Below are 9,141 nucleotides of genomic sequence, written 5' to 3'. Positions count from 1 at the left end.
AAACTAAATATGAATCATGTGAAAAATCACAAGGAAGATAATGTTACTCATCAATAGATGTTACCTGCAGTGTCCCTAAAACCTCACAGCATTACATTTTTACCCTTACAAACATACTGGCCCTGAGCAAAAGGTTTTAGTTGATAGTCTCAAACTACTTTGTTTTCATTATCTTCTCAAAAGTATGGCCATATCTAACTGCTAAAAAATAATGTAGAGCAAAGAAAAGCCTGACATCCCTCTTCCTATTCTTCCTATAGACCAGAGCTGAAAGGATCTTGCCTTCTGCATAACTACTAAGTTCCAAAGAAGCACATCACTCCATGGTGAAGGAACAGGGACTAAGGCGTATGCAAATGTGAAAGCCTCCTCTTACCCAATTATGAAGCCACACCTGTGGTTACACCCTTACGGTTATGAGGAAACTAGATGGGAAGTTGTATCTGGGGCCTGTTCAACAAGATTATGTCTTGGTGGAAATATTTGGGTCACTCTGATCTAAATGAAACCCAGCGGGAGGCTGTGGATGAATAACAGGGAACCTGTTGATTCCAGAGCCTTTCCTCCTTCATCCTCTATTATTCCCAACTCCAGGTGTTACATCCATGGAACTCAATGTCTGAGACAAAGTTCAATGATGATGAGTACTTATTCAGTGGGAGAGGGTTGCTGTGGAGTGAGTAAAATGATATGCTCATATAGTAATAGCATTCAGGACAATAAAAGGGCACCTCTGAAGCTGAATTTTGCTTCCTTACCACTATATAGCTATCTCATTGTGTGCCTCAACAAAGTTGTATCATCCTTGCATTCTGCACAACGTCCAGCCCAGTAACTGTCACTTAATGGCAAGCAGCAAATGTCTGTGGAATGGAATGGTAAAGACGACTCTACTGGCAGATGAACATAAACCCTAAGATTCAGATTCTTATTCCTCTTAGAAATTGTACCAGCACTACATTTTCTTCTGTTTCTCCCTTGCTCTATTGCCTTTAGTCACTCTGTGTTCCCAATATCATGACTATTTTCTCTCTCAGTGTACTGATATGTCAGGAAGTGGAACTAAACTACTAAAGGATAAACAGTCAAATTCCTAATCCTGCTTCTGTGAACAATATGCTTTGTTTGTGTTCCTGGGCTATTTGGCTTCCCTCCTCTTTTTCCCAACTAGCTGAGGGTATCAGCTGAAAGACAGAGTGAAGTGACTAGATGATGATACATTAAAAATATACAGAGAAGAAGTCAAGGAGTTGAGAGAAAGAAGAATACGGAGAAAGTAAGCCATTTGGCAAAGCTTGGGCTTTTTGACAAGAAAGGGTCAGAGGACTTTGAAAAGTTGTCATTAGCCTGGATAAAGTGGAGTAGAAAGACAAATGAGTCAAGTGAAACCTGGGGAGATTTTCCTATGCCAAGTGTTTTATTTTCCTTCAAAAGTAACCATAAAAACTTTCAGGAAATATTTAAATTGTTCTTTTAAAAAAAGCTGTGGGAATTAGGTATGTGTGTGTGTGTATGTGTGTGATTGTTGAGACTAAAAAGCCCAGGTTTATCAAGGAATAGTCAGTATCTTTTATATCCATTGTGTTGATGGTTTTGCACATTAGTTAATGGAGATTTATCATTGAAAGTTGCATGTCCATAGGAACCTAGTTTGTACCACTGGTCATAGAACCAGGAAGAATGTGGTGGCCACTAAAGGTAGAATTGGGACTAAAAATATGTGAAAACAGAATAATAAAGTGGCATAGCAAGGGCAGCTAACAGGATGCCAGAAGGTAGCCAAAAAGCTGGAAACGTACTAAAAAGTAGAGAATGTTTGACCCAGGGATTGAGGGAAAAAATTTGAAAGAAGTCTGTAGGGTTTACAAAAGTTACAGTCAAGGAATGCATTCTGGATTTCACATTAGACATCTGGTCCTATTTGGGAGAACTCAGCCCCAAGGATGAAGGGGCTGCTTCTCCATCTTCTGCTGAAAGCCTCTGAGAGTTAATTAGCATCTGTTGTGTTTTGGCTCTTGTTGCGTCTTCTTGTATCTTGGTTCTGATAGTCCTTGGAGAAAGAACTGTCTCATTCACCCTTATGTTAGGTTTGTGTGTCTATCCTTCTTATTTCTTGTAATCCTTATGGTTGACCAGAAAGAAAAGAGAGGTGATATCTCAAAGTTCTCATCAGGTGACTAAGAGGTGACACAGCCCTGTGGACAGCCCAGTGCCCAAACTGAAAGCACTGGTTATTTATCAAGGTGATGCTGTCTCCCTAGGCTACCCTGAGGGGATGAGCTAGGCAGGCTTCTGTTAGGATGCTGGCACTTCATTACTGACCTATTTTCCAGAAAAAGGGCAGTACTTTGTGTGGTAAGTGTCCAGTTAGAAACAAATTGACAGCCAAGAACATTATATCCTTAAAGTATGTTTAAAATGTTAAAAACAGGTCTCTGGCCGGCGCCGCGGCTCACTAGGCTAATCATCCACCTAGCGGCGCCAGCACACCGGGTTCTAGTCCTGGTCGGGGCGCCGGATTCTGTCCCAGTTGCCCCTCTTCCAGGCCAGCTCTCTGCTATGGCCCAGGAGTGCAGTGGAGGATGGCCCAAGTGCTTGGGCCCTGCACCCCATGGGAGACCAGGAGAAGCACCTGGCTCCTGCCATTGGATCAGTGCGGTGCGCCGGCTGCAGCGTGCCAGCCGCAGCGGCCATTGGAGGGTGAACCAACGGCAAAAAAAAGGAAGACCTTTCTCTCTGTCTCTCTCTCTCACTGTCCACTCTGCCTGTCCAAAATAAATAAATAAAAAGGTCTCACTGATGACCATGAAAATCAAATTGTTCAATCAAGACATTATTGCTCAGCAATTAAAAGTGTGTATTTTCTATATAATTTACAATGAGGTTACTAACATCAATAAATTATGAATGTTCATCATTCTCTTTTCAAAATGTGGCACTTGAGGCAACAAAGTATTTTGAAACACCACAGCCAAAGGATACAGATGTTCGCTTACAGCTGTCTATACGCTTAACATGAACTCTTGGTACCTTGTTACATTCAGGGGTGTCATACTAGTTTTTGGGTCATGATTCTCACTGAGTTGGGCAGCTGGGGAGAAACACCTTATTATTCCAGTTTACTACCTTCTGTTCATGAAAAACAGGTGATTGGGATCTCCTAAATGCCTTACATGCTAACGACTAACCAAATTGCCCATTAGAGGCAACAACTTCACCTTTCCCTGACCTACAGATTTTATTTAAAATTTAAATTTCATTCTTCATTTTGCTTTTAACTTTGTTAACCAAAAATTAATCCTAATCCTAGTACAAATAATATTTAGCAATATGCTACACTAAGGAAAATAGTGACTGGGCAGGTGGTTCTGTCCAGGATAAAAGTGTGAGGAGTAAACAAGTTAAACAACTGAATTCCTTCAGGAGTTAAGATTTAAATATAGCTAAATCTTTAGAGTCCTGGTTTATAAATTATCTGCTTTTGTTGATGTTATAACTTGCATTTGTTCAGATGGCATACAATTTGTACGGTAATATGGTAATCACTCCCATCGGAGGCAACATTTAAAATATCCTTTCCTATTGTAAAAGACACTTGTGTTTGAGGTGCATATATTAGAAGGCAGAATAGGGTTCGTAACAACACAGAAGTGCAGTAGATAATAGTTTTCCGTAGCTGGGAATGCCGTTTCAAGGTCCTGTGCAGAGAGGGGGACTGCTGTCCTTCTGCATGGTTAAGACAGTCCACAATTGGGTCTACGAGAACTCTTTATACTAGACAGTTTTTCTTTTGTAAATTTAAAACTATCCTGAAATCAAAAGTTAAAAACAAGAAAAAACATTGACAATTCCCTCAGAACCCAACTTGTAGTGCTTGACCGCCTCAAAAGGCATACCTTTTAGGAGGCTCCACTTACCACTTTGCCTCTTCTAGATGGGGCACAAGCCATCTGTGCTCACTGAAAACATTACTTGGTACTGTGAGTTCGGAGCTTTTCCTCGTTAGCACCGGCCAGCCCGCTATGGAAATGGCGGCCATAAGTGGGGGCGCAGCTCCCAGGCTGCCCCGCGGTCACTAGGGGACTCAGCCGGCTTCCGGCTTCCACGGGGCGGAAGTGCTCCTGGGAGGGGCAGGGCGGGGCAGGGCGGGGGTGGGCATGATGTGCGTTTTTACTTAAAGTATCTTCGGTTTATGGATTTATTCGGCCAGAAACTAGCATCAGTCAAAGAGCATTGGTACAGTGACATACGCTTGTTCTTATTTGAGTTTATTTTGATGGAGAGTAGGGTGCGGTTTGGAGTGAAAGTAGCGAAGGTGAACCAAAGAGCACAATATCAGCTTAATCAGCGGTTCAGTTATTTCGTTACCACAGTAATCAGCTAAGGAATCGCACAGTTGGACATAGTTTTTCACACATATTAAGTATTTTATACTTCACATTTTACATTTAAGTATGCATTTAATTCTATTAGTTTTGTTTGTTTGTTTTTGTATTTCTGGAATACTCAAACTTACTAACCATTGTCTAGGTATTTCTACTTACAGTTTAATGAAAGTATCTACTTTTTTTTTTTTATGGTGAAAAAACATATATTTAGAATTAGCCAGCTGGACTCCGTTCAGATGATCCCAATCTGATCAGGGTGTTGACTTTGGCCACATCAATGTCATAGAGTTTCTTCACAGCTTGTTTGATCTGGTGCTTGTTGGCCTTGACATCCACAATGAACACCAGTGTGGTGTTGTCTTCTATCTTCTTCATGGCCGACTCTGTGGTCAGGGGGAACTTGATGATGGCATAGTGGTCAAGCTTGTTTCTCCTGGGGGCGCTCTTCCGAGGGTATTTGGGCTGCCGTCGGAGGCGTAGCGTCTTGGGCCGCCGGAAGGTGGGGGACGTGCGGATCTTCTTCTTCTTGTGGCTGTGGACGCCTTTTAGCACTGCCTTCTTGGCCTTCAAGGCCTTCGCTTTGGCTTCGACTTTAGGAGGGGCAGGAGCTTCCTTCTTCGCCTTCGGCACCATCTTGGTGAAAAGCGAAAGTATCTACTATTAAACAGTGACAGAAGTAATCTATGAAACAGAAAAAACTCATTCATGTCGGCCTCATCTGTTTTTCTAGAAAGGCCAGAGCTTGAAAAAGATCACAATGCAGTGAATCCTGATTATTGTTGTTTCTTAAGCTTATGATAATTGTTGAGTTTACTAAGGTACAAATGGCAACTGGAAATGAAATTGCAATAATGCTCTTTAAGGTGCTCACGCCAAAACTCAAGGTGTCATCCTTGCCTCTTTTCTTTCTCTGATTATCTCCCTCCCCTACCCCTCCACAACACCAGCAAATCCGCTTGGCTCTATCATTAAAATATAATCCAGAATCTGACTGATCCACTGCCATGTTTAACCATTCTGGCCCAAGCCCCTAACTCCAGGCTCGATTACTGCAGCAGTCTTTTAACTGTAGGGAGAATTGACAGCAAAGGAAAAATGGCAGGGAAAAGATGGTTATGATATCTCTACATTCCTTTAAAATTTTTATTCATTTGAAAGTCAGAGTGAGAGATAAAGAGGGAGAGTCAGAAAGAGAAAGAGATAGAGATCTCTCAAACACTGATTTACTCCCCAAATGCTTGCAACAGTCAGGGCTGCGGTAGGCTGAAGCCAGGAGCTGGGAACTCCATTGGGCTCTCCCACGTGGGTGGCAGGAATCCAAGTACTTGAGCCATTATGCTCTGCTTTCCAGGTGCATTAGCAGGGAGCTAGATCAGAAGCTGAGCAGTCCAAACTCAAACTAAGACTATGATGTGGGATTCAGGCTGCCAAGCAGTGGCTTAATTTGCTGTGCCACAATACCTGCCACTCTACATTCTCATACATTGGGAGCACATTTTGTTTAAATTTGTGAAAATATTTTATTGTAAAATCCAGAACCCTACTCAATTAATCTTCACAAAGAAGGAAAGAAAGTACAGCCATATTTCACAGAAAGTAAGAACTGGGAACTGGAAAGTCTAGAATAGACAGTGTACTTTCCACTCTGTTGGGGTGTCTGGTGGTCACTGTCCTGTCATCTTTGTGTCTGCCCCATTTTCCCACATTCCTTCTGCTCTCAGCTTCATTGTACTTTGAGTTAAACATGCCACCCAGCTCAAGCTCTCCATGATTTCCTCCTGCATCAGATGGATTAGCAATTTTGCAAGTATAATTCAATTCCAAATTCCCAGAAGATGATCTCTTGGCTCAGCTAATTTCAGGTATTTACCTCTGATCCAATCAGTCTGAACCAGAAAACAGGGTCACCTGATTAAAACATGGTTGTTCAGGCTCATTATTTCAGCAGGAACAAGGGAACCTGTTTCAAAAAGGGGGCGTGACCAAGGCATACTAACTAATTACCATCTCTGCTCCAATTTATGAGTAATTTAAATTCAATATTCTGTTAAATGGTGTAGTGAATCAATTACTGTCTTTTACATAGCCTTTGGGATTTGATGAACTGAAATTAAGCCAATAAAAATGAATGCCAGCAGGTGAGGCAAATTTGGTCTACCTTCCAGAAAGTTTTTGTCAATAAATAATTATTTATTAAGATATTTGTGTTCACTTTCTATGTTATTCATCACAGAAGGCTTCTAATTACTTCTCTGAGACAGAGCCTTTATTAGTCTGGTAACTTTTAAACTAGATTATCAGGAATGGCAAATGCAGGACTGTTATAGATTCTCAGTCTTCAGCTTCCCAGGCTTGAAGATTCTGGTAATTTAGTGGACTGCCTTTGTGTGTATATGTGTGTGTGTGCATTCTTTGTCTTTTTTAATTTTATTTTTTTAAAATTTATTTATGTGAAAGTCAGTATTACAGAGAGACAGGGAAAAACAGAAAGAGAGATTTTCCAACTGCTAGTTTATGCCCTCGGATGGCTGCAACAGCCAGGGCCGACCCAGGCCAAAACCAGGAGTCAGGAACTTCAGCCAGGTCTCCCACATTGGTGGCAGGAGTCCAAATACCTGGGCCCTCTTCTGCTGCTTTTCTCAGCCCATTAGCAGGGAGCTGGATTGGAAGTGGAGCAGCCAGGACTCAAACTGGCACCCATATGGGATGTTGGCATGGCAGCTGGTAGCTTTACTTGCCTTGCCACAATGCCAGCCAGCCCCAATTGTCTTCTTTTCATTGTAATGTTTAGTGTTACCCCAACTCAGCTAAACAGAATCTACCTGTTATGTAATTATGTTCTGATTCATTCTTTAATAATCAGGTAAAGAAGAATTCCATCTGGGAGAATGTCACTTGCCCAAAGGCAGAAAGCTAAGTTACTGAATGTCTTGGAATCAACATATTGATTCATTCATGAAAATAAAACTTTGTTGGGTGATTGTTAGGGTAAAATCATCTGCTTTGTGCTAAAGTACAAGATGAATAACAGAAACTAATTTCAAATTAAATTCATAAATTTTCAATTCTAATTTTAAAATCCAATTGATACATAGAAATTTACTTAGAAGAAATTCCATTAGTCTAATTACATGTTAACTTTATTTTTACTATCAAAAAGTAGCTATCATATCATACTGATTTTTTAAATCAAATACATTTCTGGAAATGTCCTAGTATCCCTGAGCTTAGAGAGGATGGAATCAAAGTTCATAAAGCTAACTACCTGTATTCACCTTAAATTACAGGGATCCTCTAACAACTGAAGTTTGTAAAATGCCAGCATATTTCCGTATCTGATGAGAGGGATAGGGTAAGTAAATAAATAATTCTAAAGTAAAATTAGGGGACTAATTTTAATTGGTGGCCTTTTGAAGTCCCTTTCACTTCAAGGACTCTCAAAGTAGAATGGGAAACTAACGTTTTTGAGTATCTACAGTGTGCTAAGCAATGTAGTACACTCTTTCCATATTCCCCCTCCAGTTTATCTTTATAAAACCCAAAGAAGAAGGTAATTTGAATCTTATTTTACACATTATCAATGCCTGGATGGGAATTCATAGTTTTCCACTGCATCATAAGAACTCTCAGAAAGAAGTCGTCCTTTGTCCAAAGAGTTTCATAATCTAATATGACAAGTTACCCAACACATTTATTTTAAATCTCAATGAAGGGGCCCATGTGGTACAGGAAGTTGAGCCATTGCCTGTGATGCCTGCGTTCCATATGGGTACTTCTGCTCTTCTTTCAATCTAGTTCTCTGCTATGGCTTGGGAAAGCAGTAGGTAATGGCTTGGGAAACCAGTAGATAAGCACAAGTCCTTGGGCCCCCTTCACCTGTATTGGAGACCTGGAAGAAGATCCTAGCTTCCGGCTCTGGATTGGTGCATTTCTGGCCATGCAGCCATCTGGGGAGTGAACCAGTGGATGGAAGACACCTCTCTCTCTCTCTCTCATTCTCTCTCTCACCTCAGCCTCTCTGTAACTCTGCCTTTCAAATAAACAAACAAACAAGCAAACAAACAAAACAAAATCTCTCCAGGCAATTCCAGTGCTTCCCTCCCTACCCTAGTCAGACCTTCTTGCAGGTTCTGTTTCATTGATCAGCTACTACTTATCTGGCTTCAACTATTCCCATCTCCAAGCCTCTCCTGGCTAGCCAAGTGGCCTCTAAATTTATCAGATTGGCTTATTTATGTTTAGGCGCTCCTTTTTGACTGTGGTAAGCTTGTTGAAACCAAGAGTTGCGTTTTTATGTCTCCAGTACCTAGCACAATGCCACACACCTGATTGTGTTCAGAGAGCTAAATTAGTGTTAAAAATTCTTCAAATCTGTTTTATTGTTCGTTGCACCCAGTGAATTAATCAATGTTAAACCGCGAAACATTTTGCAAGTTCAAAGTTATGCATAAGACACCCTCCACGGGATGTCCGTCGAACTACATTTCCCGAAATGCATGAGCGCCACTCGTCGTTGATTTGCTGAATGCTTTGAAGAGAGGTCACTTCAGCCAATCGTTTGAGGAGAATTACAGGGCCCGGGGCAGGAGAGGACCAATCCCAAAATGTGGGCGGGCACTTGATTTCGGTTCGGAACAGAAAACAACCCCGAGAAGCTGTTGTGTGTCTTTTCGCAGGACCGCAGGGAGAGGAGTTATTAGCCCATAGATCGTCCGTCCTCCCCGCATCTCCCAAGTTGGAGCTCCTCTTTGTT

General features: G+C 41.4%; 1 pseudogene across 1 annotated transcript; it reads right to left on the bottom strand.

Annotated features, from left to right (window-relative positions):
- Nucleotides 1-4,585: 4,585 nt before the first annotated feature.
- Nucleotides 4,586-5,035, bottom strand: LOC149126433 (large ribosomal subunit protein uL23 pseudogene; annotated as a pseudogene). Its single transcript, XR_016233654.1, has one exon. The product of XR_016233654.1 is annotated as a large ribosomal subunit protein uL23 pseudogene (transcript).
- Between the last annotated feature and the right edge of the window lie 4,106 nt (nt 5,036-9,141).

Source organism: Oryctolagus cuniculus, chromosome 5 (genome assembly GCF_051225735.1).
Source record: "Oryctolagus cuniculus isolate XC-2025 breed Fujian yellow rabbit chromosome 5, ASM5122573v1, whole genome shotgun sequence".
NCBI classification, from domain to species: Eukaryota; Metazoa; Chordata; class Mammalia; order Lagomorpha; family Leporidae; genus Oryctolagus; species Oryctolagus cuniculus.
Note: the sequence above shows the minus strand (reverse complement) of the source record. Positions and strands in the feature narration are given on the sequence as shown.